Genomic DNA, 17403 nt, shown 5'->3' with positions numbered 1-17403 from the left:
TTGTGTAGAAATTATAATTCTAATGGATAAAAAAATCTAGGAATTAATCTTGTTGATGCTACTGAAATAAATTACCCTAAGTAGGCTAGATATATAAGAAAACAATATAAATTCATCTAAATTCAATTATTAAACAAAGGGAATATTATATTTAATTAGAAAATTGAATCAATTTACTTACATTCATCCTTATCCTTCATAATTTTAGAGATGATAGATCTCTTCCTCTTACACTGTATTGTTATACATAGAAAGAAGAGAATAATCTCTCTTCCATTTTTCAATTCCTGTTTGATTTTTTTCAGCTGTGGATGAACTAATTACTAATCAGAACTAGTGGAATAAACTGAGGCAGAAAAAGTATTCTTATACAATAGAAAAGGATAGTGTTGTCAAAACCTGGCTTAAGACTTCAACAACTGATACAGATGTTTAGCCAGGATTTCAACTAGCTCAGTAGCTTGACTTTCTTCAAAATTTAGAGAAAACTTGCATGACTATTTCTTAATTTTAAGTAGTTGAATAGATTATAGTAAGATTAGAACTGACAAAAAAATATTGTGAATTTATTGAAATGCAGTTATTTTTGAAAGATTTTTAAAAATCAAACTTTTAAATTGTTTCTGTTAGTCACCTCAATTTATAGTGGATAAGTGGAAAACAAAACAAAGAATGTGAAACTTAAGATACCTAATCCAGCTGTTGGAGAATTCTTTAATTGTTGAGTCCAGTGCAAAGTCTGCTCAAGCTGAAACCAGAAGGTTGAGCACAACAAAAGCTAAATGGGGAGAGATAAAAACCAAGCATGAGGAGGACATGAACTGTGCTCTGATTTCCATATAAACAAAATCACCGTTTTCTTAATACTGAATGAAAATAAGTAAAAGGCATTTTATCTTGGTTTAAAAGAGTGGAATTTGGCCACAGTACTGATGCTCATAAAACAGAAATTATTTTTAATCCTGACATTTTGTCATGCCTTTATCATTATTTAACCCCTCCGAACTCCCCTAAAGTAAGCTGATACAGGCTTAGGCTGTAACTTGTAACTGATGTTTGAAATCCCAAGTCACTGGACTGAAGCAAAACTCGTGGTTCAGAAAGGCACAACATTTTCACACAAAGCAAGCAGAACAGAAAGAAAAGAACAAATCTGCTTTTGAAATAGACTTTATTATTTGGGTTTGCTGGACTTTTGTTTTTTTCTAAGGGAGACTTAGGGTACTTAATGTACAATAATTAAAAAATTGAGGATTTCTTATGATACTTCAAGATATCATAAAGGCTTATGCAAACCAGAGTTCAAATTGCAATTGGTCTAGTTCCTTGGAGCTGTTTAAGCTAGAAGGAACTCATAAGTTTTACAGTCTAGGTTTTTATGAAGCGTATTATCCCAAATGGGTCAATCTGAAAATCACCATAGTAAGAGCTTGTTATATTTGGCTGGGATCTGCAATTGTTAGGAGCTGGTCCAAAATTCAGTGAAGTCATGGATTTTCATCAAGTCAGTATAGATTAATACAGACTAGATCTGTCACACTTCAGCTAACAATGACCTTTCTTTACATGTATGTGCATTCCCTTTCTGAATTCGATTACCAAGATATCTGTTTCTTAAGCCCTACAAAGTACTTTTCTTGGGAAAAATACCTTGCCTGTCAGTTTTTCAACCAGTGATTATAAGTAGTCATGGTAAATCCTGCAAACTACAGTGAGACTAATCCTGGGAGAGGAAGACCTGTGCAAGTATCTGGAGCACAGGTATCCAATTTTTCCAAATAAATGCAAGTATATTTAAGTTTTTAAATCATACGTGAATATTGAAAAAGATGCACCAATAAGTTTAAGGAGCTTCTTTGCATTATTTTTCCTGAGAAAGTATTGGGCGAATTTCCACCCGAATTTATCATCACATACAAAATTGCTGTAGTTAAGAAAATTGCTGTTTGATGTATAAAGGGGTGAATTGTTCTTCTGAAAGCAAGGTATTATAGGGCTTGGCAGTTGTTATATTAGGGTTTATGAACTGTGAATGTTCTACAATGTTCCCCTGTACCTAGTGGGCTCAAACTGTTGATACATCTCTGAATGAATCTTGTAAACGGTTGTCCCGTGGGTGCTCTCCAATTTTGGAACCTTTGTTACAGCAAATGGAATAAAGGTTTTGATAATCAAGTAACGTATATGCTCACTGTAGCATGTAAATTACACCACTTCTGTTTCTCTAGATTCACTTTAAAAATACTTGATTGGCACCACACACTTTGTATACGGTTACAGAGTTTTCTTAGGTTCACTGGCATATGTGGAAAAGTTTTTTGCAATACACTGCAGATTATTCATTGACACAAGTGAATCTAAGGACAGTATTGAGGTATTTAAGCGGGCATTTTGATTGACTGGGCCACAATAATTTGTAGACTCCACTGAGCTAGACTGTCTTCTGTAATTAGGATGTTTATGTAGTTCCTTTTAAAAATGGAAGTGATACTGGCCTTTTTTATGTTTTATTTTAATGAAGGGAAAGAGAGACATGAGCAGGATAAAGAGCACGTTAGTGATTAGAGGGCTTGGCCAAGCCTGGGCACAAGGACACTCCACTTCTGTAGCTAAAGCTTTGCCAGCACTGCAGAAAGCACACCAAGTATGGGGCTGGGAAAGGAAGGAGGCAGAATCTCAGTTCTCTGATTCAGTAATGACAGCATTTGGTGCCTTAAAGCTGCAAGAGCTGTTGATGAATGTTCAGCGCTAAAGGCGATGCCACTCGTGTTTAGGCATAGTATTAGAGCTAGGCACTGAGCCCTCAGAGGATGATGGTGGTGCTGGGCTATAAACATTGTGGAATTTTTACTGTTAGAAATGTAGGTGCATATGTGACCTGCGGAGTCATACTTCTGTACCTGAGTGCCTACGTTTTATTCTTATCTTGCTTTTTGTGCTTCCGTCCTTTGGCAGGTGATGGCTTTGGCGATTTGCCACAAATCATGCAGAAGGCTGTAATGGAGAAGGAAGCTGAACCAAAGCCACCCATCTTTCAGGCTAGTGATATAATCGGCAAATCATCCTCTGGCCCTGCTGTTCTGTTCTGGATGATCCCTATGAAGAGGATCAGGTTTGTTTGTAAATTATCCACTCCATGGCAGATCCTAGGGGCTCCACGATGGAGAAGGCGGAAAGGCTTAATTAGGACCTGCTGGTGTGACCGAGCAGTTATTTACAAATAGGTCTGGTAAAAAACCCCAAGTCCAACAAGGCAGAGAAGCCTGTAGGGACACTGACAACTGTCTTGGAGTGCTTACATCCATGTGGACAGCCAGAAGTGAAAAAAAAAAAATAATTCACAGTGGAGGTGTGCTCCACAACTTAGTCAGCTGCCTCAAGAGTCATACTCTCCCAATATGATAGAGCCTTCAAATTACATGTCACACGCTTTTCCTTTTCCTGCAAAATCTCCGCTTCATTCATCCGTCAGTCAGAACCGACCGTGGCCTCTGTGCTTCCACGTCAGCTGCTGAGGCATTAGGCCCAGTTCATCTCACTTGGATGTTGTAAAATAATGAGTTAACAAGTGTGAAACTTATCAGATGCAAGGCAGTTGAGGGTCTTTAAAAGTCTCTAAGAAATGAGTCTTTAAAGCTCATCTCCTCTCATTAATTGAGGGGGGGGCAGGGAGACAGCAAGAGGTATAATTTCAGCTCTTATCGTGAGCACAGTACATCTTCTGGAAAAAATTAGAAGTGAATAATAAGGCAACCCTAATTCTGTTATTTCTCAGCTTTGGAGCATTTGACTTTATAAACTTACATTCCTAACATTTCTTGATCTAGAATTTGATACAATTTTAGCATAAGGCTATTTTCTACCAGCACTGGGAGGAGTTATGAACTCACCCTAATGCACGTGAATAAGCTTACACCTTTGGAGAGTCACCAGAGAGTAAGTGACCTTATTAATGAATTTAAGAGTAATGATGCTGTTCACTGGTGTTCCAACAGGCATCGAGGTGTCAGCAAGGTTGGGAATCTCATGATGTATGCTCTGGAACAGCCTGTTCTTGCAGTTTTAAGAGGCATGAGCTGGCACGCGTATATTTGTCTCCAGGGCTTTCTGCTGGCGCGGTGCGCTGTGTCGGGCTCTCCTCACCCCTCCGGGTGCTGCTCCTGGGAGGCTCTTCCCTGCGTGGGGCGAAGGTGCAGCACCCAGTCATGCTCTGCCGCATTCCAGGGGTGCTGCCCGAGCCCAAAATAGAAACTCCCAACAACCAAAGGTGAGAACTTTGTTTTGTAAATCAAAGAAAAGTGGTAGTTACTAAGCCGGGGAGGCCATGGAAAAATAGTTATTTAGCAGTAGGTCTATCCTGGAGCATAACAAAATATACACAGAGTTCATAGAGTGTGGCTTATAAATTTGCATGGTTCAGATCAAATTCTGTTCTTAACGTCAAGAAATTCTGTACAAGCCCAAGCAGCACTGACAAAAGCAGTATTGCTCTGTAGTTCCTCTGATTGAAGGGGTCATAATTTGCCCTCAATTACCTTCAGCTAAGCATGGATCTAAACTAAATCCTTGGAGCTGACCCTCCTCAGATTTGCAAAAAGTTCAGATGAGCTCTGGCTTTAAATGTCGCACACAGCTCCCATCTCGCACTTTAACTGCAGTAAATGTACCTTTTGAGTTTACCTGTGCATTTGCAGTTGGAGAATTTCAGAAGATAAAAAGTTAATATGATATAAATTTAGGGCCGACATGCTTGCACTGTGAAGGCAGGTTAATCAGCCTCTTAACATCCTGTATTTCCCCTGGCAAGTAATGACATTATGCTTCAATCACATCAACCTTTTTTTAACACTGCCCTCAAGAAAGATTTGGAAAAGATAAACATTTCCCGTAACATTTTTTTTCCCCCCTGACTTGCATCAGCTATATATGATTTATCTTTTAATGTGTTAAGGCCAGCTCAGTACTCCCTGCCCGAGATAATCTCTCATTGACTCCACTGGGAGATTTTCTCATGGCAAGAACATTAAACAGAACATCAATTTTATTTGATTTTCAATGTGCTTCTGACAATTTTTTAAAAATTTGTATCTCTTTTTTAATTTCCATTTCTGTCTCAGTGATGCGGTAGAGATAATATATTGGTATATAGTTTCTACACTAGTGTTTCAGCCCTGCTTTAACACCTGCCATGGATGATAAATAGATAGCCTGGCTACTGGTGTAAATTATGGAAGTGCAAGTATTGCATTAGTCTCTCTAAAACATTGTTAGCCACAAATTAATTAATGGTACCCAGAGTTAATAGGACATGAACAGTATTACTGTGGCCAGTACGGAACGTACAATTGAATGGGGGGCAGGTGTTTTCATCACAGGTGTGTAATATGCCATGTGCTAGTATATCATGAAATGTGATTCTTCCTCCTTTGCTTTGCTTCTAACTTTATTTATTATAGTGGCCTTTGTGCATAGGCACCGAGCAGAGTAATTTTTGGATGGCAGGACTGCTGTTATCAATGACTTTTTCCTTCATTCACGTTGGCACTTACAATATTTTCTGCTAACTTCAAATATTCATCCTTTTTTGCTACAAAGGCACTTTGATAGTAACTTGGTTTAAGAAATTGAAAGCCTACGTAAACGTTGCCTTAATATTGTGGACTGTAGAGGCTAAAAAGTTATTATACTCTTTTCTTTTTGTACTGTGGAGACAGTCCAAAATTTTACCATGTGTTTGCTAACTTTAAATTCCACTCTTGAAAATGCTTGTATTGATGATTACCTTTAGTAACGAAAAAGAACACATTAAATCAATGCTCCTGTTTTTGCTATTAAACGTGTTTGGAAAATGAGGTCCTGAATTAGGATGCTATAGAGAAATTAGCTTTTCTTTGATGATGTTCTTTTGTTTTACTCATCATGGTAGCTGTCATAATTAAATGCTTTAATTGGAAAATATTTTTTGTTTACTTCTTGGGAGTAAATTTTGATTTTTTTTTATGACTTTTGCATGAGCTTCATTACAAAATGACATGATCAATTTAAAACAGTTACTCTAATGATTTTATAAGGCTTTTGAACCTTTTTCCTCATTGTGTGTGGTTACTGACATGTAACCAATTGCAAGATCAAAAGATAATTTTGCTTATGGTACGTGTTATGAAGCACAGTGACCTTGTCCTTTTCAATTTTTCACCGAGATGCTTAGAATTTGCATCTCCCAACTTATGCCAGTTCTGGTGTGAACTTTGCCATACGGTGACATTTAATGTGAGGAATGGGGAGGAGTAGGGGGATTGTTTTTGTTTTGCTGTGGGCTAAACAGACAACCAGAGAAGTGTGCCACTGAAGGTGGCAAAGTATTAGTGAAGGGACCCAAAGAAACTATGTCGTTGCTGCCTTCCTCAGTTTCCTCTGATGTCCTTGAATGGAAGGAGTTGGGTGCAGCAGGATAACACATGGGAGGTCGTGACGTTTCTGTTTGCCTTGGGGGGCCAGTCATGCTGATTAGACTAATTTCTCAGCTTTCGGTTTCAATCAGCTGTAGCCCTAAGAAAATGTAATGTCTTATTTGTCCTTGTCTGATTTTGGTATGTAAGAGCCATTATGGAGATCCACATAGGGATGGAGGATGTATCGCCGCTGTTTTGCAGTCCCTGTGCTTCCCTGCTGTTTGGCACATGGTATGATGGAAGTGAAGTCACTTGACAGTCCTCCTGCTTAATTAGTTTCAAAGCTGCAGAGAATGTTTCATGGTAGACTTTCACTCCTGCTTTCGTAAATGAAATGAAGATGTCTCAAACAAAAAAACCCCTGAATTCCAGTGCCACAGCTAAGCCTTAATCTCCATCCAGGCTGACCAGGTTGCAAAGCCCTACTGTGGAACTGACCCTGCAACACTGCACAGCTCCAAAGCATGTGCCAGGTAACTGTGCACAAAGTCCAGGCTCTCACTTGGATCCTTCTGCTCTATTTGTGTTTTGACTATACCAAATCCCGCTTGCCTAGTAGCAGAAATGGTTGCCCTACCTTGGAAACTATGGGGCCAGGTGTGATTTCTGAAGAATAGCCAGGAAAAGCAAAGTAGACCAATCCTTGGGATCCCTGCCCATCTTGCAGGAAGCATTGTCTGCCATAGTATCAGACCTTAATTATAGTAACAGAAATACGGTAACACAGCAAGAAGAGATCAATATCTAGTAGCTTCAAGTTCAAAAAAAATCACTTTGTCCGTGGGATGATGGGTTTCCAGGCATCCTCAGACAAGAGTGTGTCTTTCCATGGTTTGGTACCTTCATGGGTGAGGCTCATCTACGAAGCAGTCATATTTCTGGCCTGCTCGCTAGCAGTTACTGTCCCTTCTTCGTGTCAGCTCTAAAAATACTTTGCCAATGTAAAGTGGCAGAAGGTATTGAAATCATGCTTAAAATTGCTGTCACCGTGTTTAGTTCATTCACAGTCATTCCCATGAAGGAGGTGGTTTCTAGAAACATTTCTTTTCTGTGCTTGCACTCATTGCAATGCAGACTGAATGCCTCTGCATAAACAATTAATCTGACTTCTTTGCATCAGGCACCCTTTTGATAAATACTGCTGTTGCAACTTGTTTGCACAGGGTGAAGACCTATCACTTAAAAACATTTACTTGATATATTTACATATAATTCTGCATTCTCTCAAGACCTGTTGGCAGCATTAAGTTATTCTACAATGTCAGCTGTTACAAGGTTGTGAGTTTCTTGGCTCTTCAGTGTTGCATAGAAACAAAGCGCTTGCAGATGCTGCCATTTGGCTGTAATGTTGCTTTCAATTTAACAAAAAAAGCATTTCTTGGATGTCATATGAGCATCAGTATCAGATTTCTGAGCGATTAGACCGGTGGTACAGGTAGATCTAAAACTGTTGCTACTGCTGGTGTGTACTAAACCTTTAGTAAGGTCTTTGATGTTCTACCTGAGTGCTTACAAACTGTTGCCACCTTAGTCTGTCAGCATTTTTGATGTTCCAAAATGTGAAAACGATAACCACATTATCATTAGCAACCTGTTGCTGTTCAAAGATAAAAGCCAGCGATGGCAGAAGCAATGTTAATAGCCACGCTGTTATCTTAGAGACATGTTAGCTGAGCTGTGCCGTGCACTAGGATTTGTCTTGCCATCCATTAAAATAATTAATCAGCAAAATGGCATGTTAATGAGGACTGTAGAGATGCCTAGATGGGTCCATAAAAATGATCCTTTATGCCTAAGGCCAGATTCTGTTGGCGCTTACAAAAAGGAAAGTCCAAAGAAATTCTGTTGGCTTCGGTTACATTATTCTTCTTACGGCAGCGTGTGAATGAAATCAGAAGCAGATCCATAAAACTGAGGCAAAGTATAATATGAATGAATGATTTTTAGAATGATTGTTAGATTCATCTGAGGGAGAAAAAAAACTGTGGAAAGCGTGAAATATTGCAAAAATTAGTTTTGTTAGTAAGAAGTAACTTAGATAGGGCTGTGGTTGCAAGTAAATCATCTGTCACTGAAATGTATGCAGGCCTGGACGATAGTTGGGGAAAGAAAAACCCCCTAAATGTTGATAGGAAAGTGCTTGGAAGCAAAGTGCTTAGTAACAATCAGAAGAGATGACAGATTGTATTATTGCACAACAATAAGTCTTCAAGGTATTAGAGGTATCAATTTACTGCGCTTTCTATACCATCATTACCTGCCACAGTCTGACTCTAATCACAGCAATAGAAACCAGGGTAGCTCCATGGGTGTTTGTGACTTTCTCTGAATATTTATGAAGGTTATAAATGAAATCAGGATCTTGCTCTCTGTTCTTAGCCCATCTGTATAACCATGAAGGCCAAATGAAGCTTTTAGTCATTATACTTAATTGGATGAATGGCCTTCAAAGCTGTCAATAAGTGGTGTGTTCACAGTAAGGTAATTAATAACGCTATTTCCTTTTGGAAGACATATCATTAGCCATTATTTCTCGAGATATAACACTGATGTCTTTATTCAAAGAGGTAATTGCAGGTTATCCACCAATTCCCCACCAGTGACATCATCTTTGCAAACTGAATCTCACAATCTGTCACTTTTGAATTCATAATTAGGATATTTTTCTAATGACAAGTGAATGTTATTGAAAGAAATACCTACTTTGTCGTTACAGGAATAAGCACAGCCGTACTGAAGAGTGAGGGGCTTGTAACACAAATAAGGCATGTGAGTTGTTAGACTGAACATCTGGGACCTTCAGAATGACTGTATTGAAGGATCCAGCAAAAGTCACAAAGGCAAACCAGCAGCTGTATCATAACCAGTGTGTTACCAACAATTTTGATGGCATACTTGAACAGACATGCTGAAAAGATTCTCTGCTGAAGAATTTATTTGCTAATTCAGAGTATTTTATAATAACAGATAAAGAGGTTCTGTTAGATTGCCCCCATTCAGAAAATATGTACTATATAGTGTGAATGTCCCTTTTCACCCCTCTTAATTAGCTAATGTGCTATGCAGCGTATTTGATTTCTGGCCCTGTCCTGGAAGGTCAGAAGCATGGATAGCAATGGGATACTTTGGTGCTTTTTATTTGTTCATCCTGTTTTAAAACGTATGTGTATAAATAACAAGAATCCTTCACCAAGAGGTGAACAGCTCTTGCTATTGTTGTAAAGCTATACAGGTAAATTATATCTATTTACGTCAGTGTGAAATCCTTAAATACCACCATAGTTTTCAGCTATCTCAGAGAATTATTCCTCTTTTTCTTGCATTAGCCATTCCGGTTTTTCAGTATCTTGGGAATTCTGTAAAGGTAGAAGCGACAGCATGGTCTATGCACTAACTTTGATCTGCAGACTTCAAACAAATACACTCTGCAAGTACTTGTCACAGACCCAAAAGTCTAGCAGGAGCTGGAACCCATTCTATATCCAAACCCAGATACTTTGATTCTCTTTTTCTATCCACACCTTGCCAATAGCAGGACCCTGTTTAACGTGGTTTCTGCTTCCCTGCTCCTCGCTGTTTGTTTGATCGTAAGTCACTTTTCACGTGCATCGTCTTCTTGCATCTTGGCTCTTCCCCTGCCAGAGCTGCCCTAAGCCCTTTGCTGTAACGGGACGGCGGTGAGGTGCCCGTGGAGACTCCACGGACCTGCCCCAGCTGAACAAATTGGCTGCTCCAGTGCTACACAGGGTCGAGTAAGAAACTGAAGAGAACCACTCTGCAGGTATGTCTCTATCATACTCTTGTTATAGCAAGCCTCTTAGCTTGCTGCTCCTCTGCTCCAGTTAGCATGCAGGCAAGCACGTTGTGTAGCTGCAAGGCAACAACGAAGATCTCAAGTACTGTTTCAGCCGCAGGGTAGTGTAAGGAGCCATTTCATTTAGCTCTTAATTCTTCACTTAAACTGCGTTTTTGTCTGTACCCAATTACATACGTGTTTTGGAAGTGAGCTGGCTTTCAGCTGACCCTGTGTCAACTCATGTACCCCGAAGAATTCAAGATGCAGATGAAGGGCTGCAAAGGACCTCACTTAGAGGGCTAATAGCATGGCTAATCACCAAGCAGGGCACACGATCCTGAGCAAAAACAGTGTTGATGGCCTTGGAATTCTTGACCCAGGATAGGAAGATTATTTCTTATTTTACCTGTAATAGCTTTGCAACACTAGCAAGAGCTGTCAGAAAGCTGTAATGTAGTGGAAACTCTCTGGAGTTTCTTTCTTGGTGGTTTAAAGATACGGTGCTAAGCAGTTTCTGCTGGTAAAATATTTTAAGTAGTGACATAATTTCCTTTAAATAACTATCATTTTCAAGCCCAATAAAAGTCAGAGCTTTATGGTCTGTAGTAACTCAAACAGCCCTTTGGAGAATGTCTGACATTTTATGAATACTTATTGTCTGGCTTTTCTACCTACTCTTAAATAATGAAATACCTAACACCTGGAAACGTGTAATGATGTCAAGAAAGAAGATCTAACACCTAGTGCTGCCTGGAATATCAGGCATCAGAATTTCTCATTTGTAAACAATATTTTTCTTACAGGGCTTGCAGGTATCAGGAAATCTTTATCTCAAAGCCACTGCAGGAAATGTTCAGACCTTCAGCGGGTGGGTGCACTACGGCTGATGGCATACTTAAAAAATGTACCTCCCCACGTTAGAAATTTAGGCCTTGAAAAACCATAGGCAGCATGGTTGCAAATGGCTCTTGCAGAAGTACAGTGTGAAAGATTACATAAAATTCTCTCATGGGAATGAGGAGACATGGTATTTCAAATTTAATACAGTAAAAATTGAGTTCAGTGTCTGATCTTTTTCTTAGCTGACTGTATTTGCTATCTAACTTGCTATGTGGAAAAGATGACACTTTTCTTCCCCCCAACAGTCTCATCTCTCTTTAATCTTTTCTTTTTTTTTTCTTGCAAACATCGCACCGTAGTATTTACCTATTTAAAAATCTAGGGAGAACACTAGTGCATGGCTGCATTTAAAAAGCAGCATTAAAAATACAGCTTCTTGATTTATTAAGCAGAAGGAAGGTGTATTTTCCTGTATGCTAATTTCTAGAATGTATGACAAATTGCAACGCACACTTGTAGAACAATTAAGACATAATTATTGAGAAGTGAAAGTCTGGCAATAAAACTTCTTTGAATTTTACATTTTAAATACACAGAGTTGAATCCTGGAAATCTTTCTTTAGTAGAAATACTTGTATGATAAAAGACTGTTCAATAAATGTCCCTTTATCCAAATGCATTTCCTAGATGATAGGGTAGATAAAATGATCAAGCCCAGAAGTGTTTTATTTGCAAGAATAAAGTGACTGTTGAATGAGAGTGGGTTTCCACAGCTGTACTAGCCAGCAGCTGCAGTCAGTGCAGACTGGGGGGGTGAAACACGAGGCCGGAGTACGCGCGCACACAGGAGCTGGGTGGGGGTAAGAGGGGGACACGTTCCTTTCGGTTGTGCCCCAACACTCCTGCGGGCACGGTCAGTCACTGTAGGACTTGTTCTCCCATTTCTGCGCTGGGACTAGTGTACATCACAGACAAAACTCGGGACCAAGGCTCTCGTGACGCATTCTCTCATGTTTTTGCCCAGCTGAACTGGCATGATAACAGTGGTGCTTGCGCTAAAGAAGGCTTGGCATTTGGAGCAGCTATGGAAGGTCTTCCAGATACCTGAAGCAGAGCTTGGCACAGGACAGTAGAGCACCGCACTGTTGAGTTATTCTGGCGTGATGCTATTAATTCTTGATAAAGGACCTCAAGAGGTGTCTTAAAATCAAGGTACAGTAACACGTAACAAAGCCTATTACTTGTCAAAGACTGCTTACAAGAATAAACATTAGGAACCATGCCCTTCCCTCCAAATCACAAACATCTTTTTTTGTCGTGCTGCTGCTTTGGCTAAAGATATAATGTTTCGGCCCTGCTCCTGTGGTGTTTAAATCAGTAAGAAAATCTTACTCAGCCTCACAGGAGAGGATCTGGGCATTATTGCTAATAACTCGCACAGCTGAAAGCACTGGCCCTAAGCACTGAAGTGAAGCAACTGGATGGTTGTTTTGCACAATCTCAGTATGTGCTTGCAGATGGCTTTGTGCAACAGTAGCTGTCCTAGGACAAAAGGCATGATTTGTGTCTTATATGGCTATAAACATATCAGTAGAAGGAGTTATTAATGTTCATAACCCATAATTATCAGCAATCTGCAAGATGCTCAGTCCATTGATTATATTAAAGAACCTCTTAGAAAGGTGTAAAGCATGAGCATTATCACTGTTGCATAATGAAATAATTACGTAATGAATATGTAATTATGCGATGCATAAATAATGTTAATGACGCTGCCAAATGTTAACTGTATTAATCACTAGAGGGCGGATTATAATCCGCGCTGGGTACTTTTCCTGCTCGCTGCCTGTGTCGCAAGGAGGCAACAGCTCTCGGCAGCTGGCTGGCGCGCAGGCAGGGTGCGGAGCGGAGGGAGCCAACGCTCGGCCCCTTCCCAACGCAACCGGCAGCATCGCCGAGGGAGAGGACACGGAGGAGTCGTCCCAGTTCAGCAAGGCTGACGGGGGTTGCGTCCTTCTGCTGAAACGAAGGGGAGCTGTGGACCACGCTGAGTTTTAGTAGAAGTCTGGTTTGTTGCTGGTTCTGGAATTATATGAATGTGATTTTTTTACCTTGTTTCAAATCTGTGGCAGAGTCAACGCTCCAGTCCAATCATAAGAGCATTTGTGATGGTGTGGCTAATTGCATGAAAAATGTTTGCGGGATCAAGGCATTTACGATTATTTTATAAGCTCACTGGTATTTAATATGCATCATATCCCCTCCCTTTTTTTTTTGTCTTTTCAGAGTTTATGCAAACATGTATATTGGTGCAAGTTTTCCCCAGTAGCACTTCATAAGAATCTGCATTTTAAGCTTACTCAGAGTCCATACCTCACTTCCAGACTCGGTTTTAGTGTTAACATAAAGCCATCCTACTTATCTATATCCAGGACAACCATGGGGGATGTGCTGTGTGCTATTTAACTTAAACAAACCAAAAAGAGTTGAATGAAGTTTGAGATCAAGACAGTTCTTGTCTGTTCCTCCAAACCGTGGCATGCTGATAAAATCAGTAACGTTTCAATCCTTCGGATTTTTCAAGTAGAGAGAGACTAAATATAGACATGGAGGCCTCTCGCTCAACCTGCTGACCCTGAACCAAGTGACTGTAGGTTGCAGTGACAAGAGCCCCATTGTCCTTTTCATTAATCAAACCCACTGAGCCAGGTAAATCTTTAAACAAGATGAATGGGCAGCATTTTTAAAAAGTAAAATAATTCACTAGGCTTTGGATGTGTTTCTCTTTAATTAGTTTGATGAGCACAAAGTCTAAAGCCTTGTCAAACACCCAGTATTAACTTCTGATGCTGACCTAGAAAAGGGGCATTGCAGAGGTAAGAGAATGGGCAGGGGAAACTAACTGAATAAGAGATCTTTTCTGTTAAAGCCTTTTGCCAGATGAAAAGAATCATTACCACGATGATACTTCTAATTATACTGCCATTAGGGTACTACTGCAGGTTCCTGTGGTGCATGAAGCTCTCCCTCTTTCAACAACTGGATCCAAAAAGGGTAAAATACCGGTATTAACCCTTTCACTGGAAATAAAGCTGTTTAATATTTAGGCAAGCTAAGGGAACACAGTGTACTTTAAAGTCAAGTCATAATATTTTGGGGGTTTCCAGAAAATTCACAAGGGCTTTTTGTTAAATTCGAGTAGTAAACAATACTGAAGAGTAAATGACCTGGCCACTGTGCATTCTTGCCAGAGGCCAAAGATGGAGAAATGGTGATGCGTGTTTCTCAAGATAGCCAAAAGGGACAGAAAACATGCTTTATTGTTGATCTAATTGTTGCCTGACTGGAAAATGTGAGGTGAAGTTTCTGGTGCTAAGTTATTGTCCAAGCCATTGAAAAGGAGCCAAGAGCAGATAACGCACTGGGCTGCAGACAACAGCATTGTTCAAGGTCACTTTCAACTCATGAAGCAGCTGTTTAATCTACGAAGTGAAAAACACTTCCATTTTTTTATAACTTTCAAGCTGTAGATGATGCTATAGCATAACCACAAGGCTTTCTCTTCAGTTTGGAGGCCTGGAGATTGAACTCTTGATTCCAAAATGGATCCAAAATCACAGGCACACGTGCAGCTACAGCCCAAGGTGTGAAAAATTATGCGCTGTTAGATGCTGTCATAAGACACCTACCTTGGGCTAAAATGCTTCTAGACTTTGGATCGCAAGTCCAAGTTGACCCAGCACCCTTGTCTAAAACTGACCTGGAGGGGAACACTGATTCCTTGCTCTGACCGGTGCAAACAGTGTATTTTCTTACTGTTCTGGGTGGAGTCTAGGTCATGTTTTGTTCTTCAGGAGCAGATGGTGGGACCGTAGCCCATTCTGGCAGTATGGAACAAAATCTTGTCACCTCCGATGTTTCAAGAGCAGGGGACTTGAACCTTGTGGGTTCCACGTGTACAGCATTACTAGAGCATTAAATAGGCTCCAGCTCTCCCATCAGGACCAGCTAACTCGGTGGGGGTGTCCCCAGGCAGGGGGTGCTTCAGGCATACAACTTAGGTGAGTATTGGAGATCCAAAATTAGAGGCCTGTCGTCAGAGAAAAGGGAGAAATGCCTGGAGAAAGGAGACTTGGAGCACTGAATTATGCCTGAGGCAGCTGGCCTCAATGTTGGGATGAAATGACAATATTTCAGTGAAAGAAACTGAGCAAGGCAGGTAGATCACAGTAACAGATACCACAACAGCCACATACATAAAGGGAAAAGGAGAAAGCGCAGCTAGGAAGAAAGAGATAAATTTGCATAAGGGTAGAAAAAGATAATGGTGTTTGTGTATCCCTGTATTTTGAGGGAATGGCTTTTTTGTGATGCTCAGCCAGTGACACTGCGGTACCACAATACAGCTCATGGCAGTTTAAAGTGAGGATGTGGCTATGGAGGTTTTGTGAATCCCAGAAGCTTCTCTTTGATGACTAAGTAGTTATTAGCTCTTTTGAGACCAAGTACCATTTGGATAATTGGTGAGTGGACTGTGACCTGAAGTACTGATAAACTGGAGGGAAATAATTCAAAATTCTTTTCAGTTTTACTCCATACTGCTTTTGTTTCATGTTCACACAACTCAATCTAAAACACGAATCATTATTTTCATAAGAGAAATCATAATTGGCATAATTTGAAGGAAAAAAAAGTAGTAACACTTGTTAATATGGGCAGAATTCAATTAATAAAACACCAAACCACATACTGTGGCTGATTTGTTTCTAAAATATCCTCTCTTCTACTTTCATAGGCAAATGTATTGTCTATTGTGGTCAGTCTTTTAAACAGACAGCAGGGTTTATCCCTTCTGCCCCATTTTTTTTAATCTTTGCTGTTATCCGCATTTTGAACACAAAAGACCCAGTCCTTTATGCCTGAAACTGCTGGGAGTTCAGTCTAAAATCACGAGTGACTTCATGTATGGTCGTAGAGCTGTACTGATTTAAGTGACACTGCAACGCTGCCTGGCATGCGCCGAAAAGAGACCTTTTCACGGGACATTAAAAGAAAAAAGCCTGGGAAACTTACTCCAGACTTTAAGGTGATGATGAGGACCGCTTCCAGTTAGCAAAGGCAGCAGCCAGTTTTGTCACTGCTGCTGCTGAGAAGTTTTTCTGCACCTGCAGAGCTGACAGGTCCTGTGTCTCATCTTGCCGACACGCTCGCCTTCCTGGCGGATTTCCCACGCATCCTTCGCAACCCCACGAGCTGGGCTGTTCATGTGAATGATCCCTACGCTCTTTTTTTGAGAAAACAACTACATTGGCAGAGACCTAGGGCTTACAGGAGTCCAGCTAGGTTACCTCCTTCAGGCTCGCCCGAGCCGGCAAACCCGAAGGAGTGTTAATGACCAGCAGGTCTCTGAGCAGCTGGAAGACAACACGTTGCAATCAAAAATATCTAGGCGCAATACAGAATAGCTCTATTTTTACCATGAGAGACAGTGTCCCGTGTAACCCTACATTCTGCAGCCCTTGGGGAGGGGTGGAGAGAGGAACAACTAGTTGGCATATGGAGTACTTTCTGAATTAGCTAGTTAGCCTGGGTCTAACCCAGCCTGTAACTGGGTCTGCCTTACCCTCTGTCCTCCGACGCACCCAAACCTTGGGGAGATATACGTTTTCAGCTGAGCTTTACGGTTCAACGTACGCCTTTGTAAAGGACAATAAGGTGAGATGCTCAGGCCACGTCACTTATTTTTTGCATAGCATCAGACAATACTTTAAGAAGACCTTTTAGAATCAGTTTTTCTATTTAACCTTGGCGGGGAGTCAAATTATTTTAAAGTACTTTTTAAAATATTTTCCCTTACCAACTACTGTTCCTTTTGAAAGCCAAGTAAATGGTTACAGGCAGCCCTGAAAATACAGTATTCATTTATCCCTATCCGATCCCTGCGCGGAATCCTGCTCCGTAACACGCCGAGGTTTGCTTGGCCCCCTCTGCTGCCCTCCCTTCCACTCCATGCTGATGGATGGTGATCCTGCTCTGGAATAAAACAGCTGTCCTGGTGACTTAGCGAGGTGGTGTCACCCTCGGAAAAGGAGGGGAAATTCTAGGTGAGTACTTTTAGAAAAGAGCTTGATGAGCGGCACCCCGAGATAGCCTGATCTAGCCTTTTGTTGGCTCTATTTTTATATTTGTTTGTAAAGTGAAATCACATGAATATATAAATTCACAGTTTACTTTAAATATATTCTCGCTGGAAGAGTGCCTCACCCTTAACTGCGGGCATAATAAAATGGCTTAGTTCATATCTCTTGAAAAATC

The 17403-nt window shown here is 40.5% G+C and overlaps 1 protein-coding gene across 4 annotated transcripts in view; it reads left to right on the top strand.

Annotated features, from left to right (window-relative positions):
- RAB11FIP2 (RAB11 family interacting protein 2) overlaps positions 1-16588 on the top strand; it is a 62347-nt gene extending 45759 nt beyond the window's left edge. The window contains exons 8-11 of one of the 4 annotated variants that reach the window (XR_011326922.1): positions 2956-3112; positions 3996-4267; positions 9169-10233; positions 12113-16588. The gene's annotated coding sequence lies outside the window, so the exon portion shown is untranslated. Of the gene's footprint in view, positions 1-2955; positions 3113-3995; positions 4268-9168; positions 11319-12112 lie in introns of those variants that run through there. The other 3 variants (XR_011326923.1, XR_011326924.1, XR_011326921.1) reach the window with 3 other exon arrangements.
- The last annotated feature ends 815 nt before the right edge of the window (positions 16589-17403 follow it).

The sequence above is a fragment of the Haliaeetus albicilla genome, chromosome 11 (genome assembly GCF_947461875.1).
Source record: "Haliaeetus albicilla chromosome 11, bHalAlb1.1, whole genome shotgun sequence".
In the NCBI taxonomy this organism is placed as follows: Eukaryota; Metazoa; Chordata; class Aves; order Accipitriformes; family Accipitridae; genus Haliaeetus; species Haliaeetus albicilla.
The sequence above is the reverse complement of the archived record's forward strand: the minus strand, read 5'-3'. Positions and strand labels throughout refer to the sequence as shown.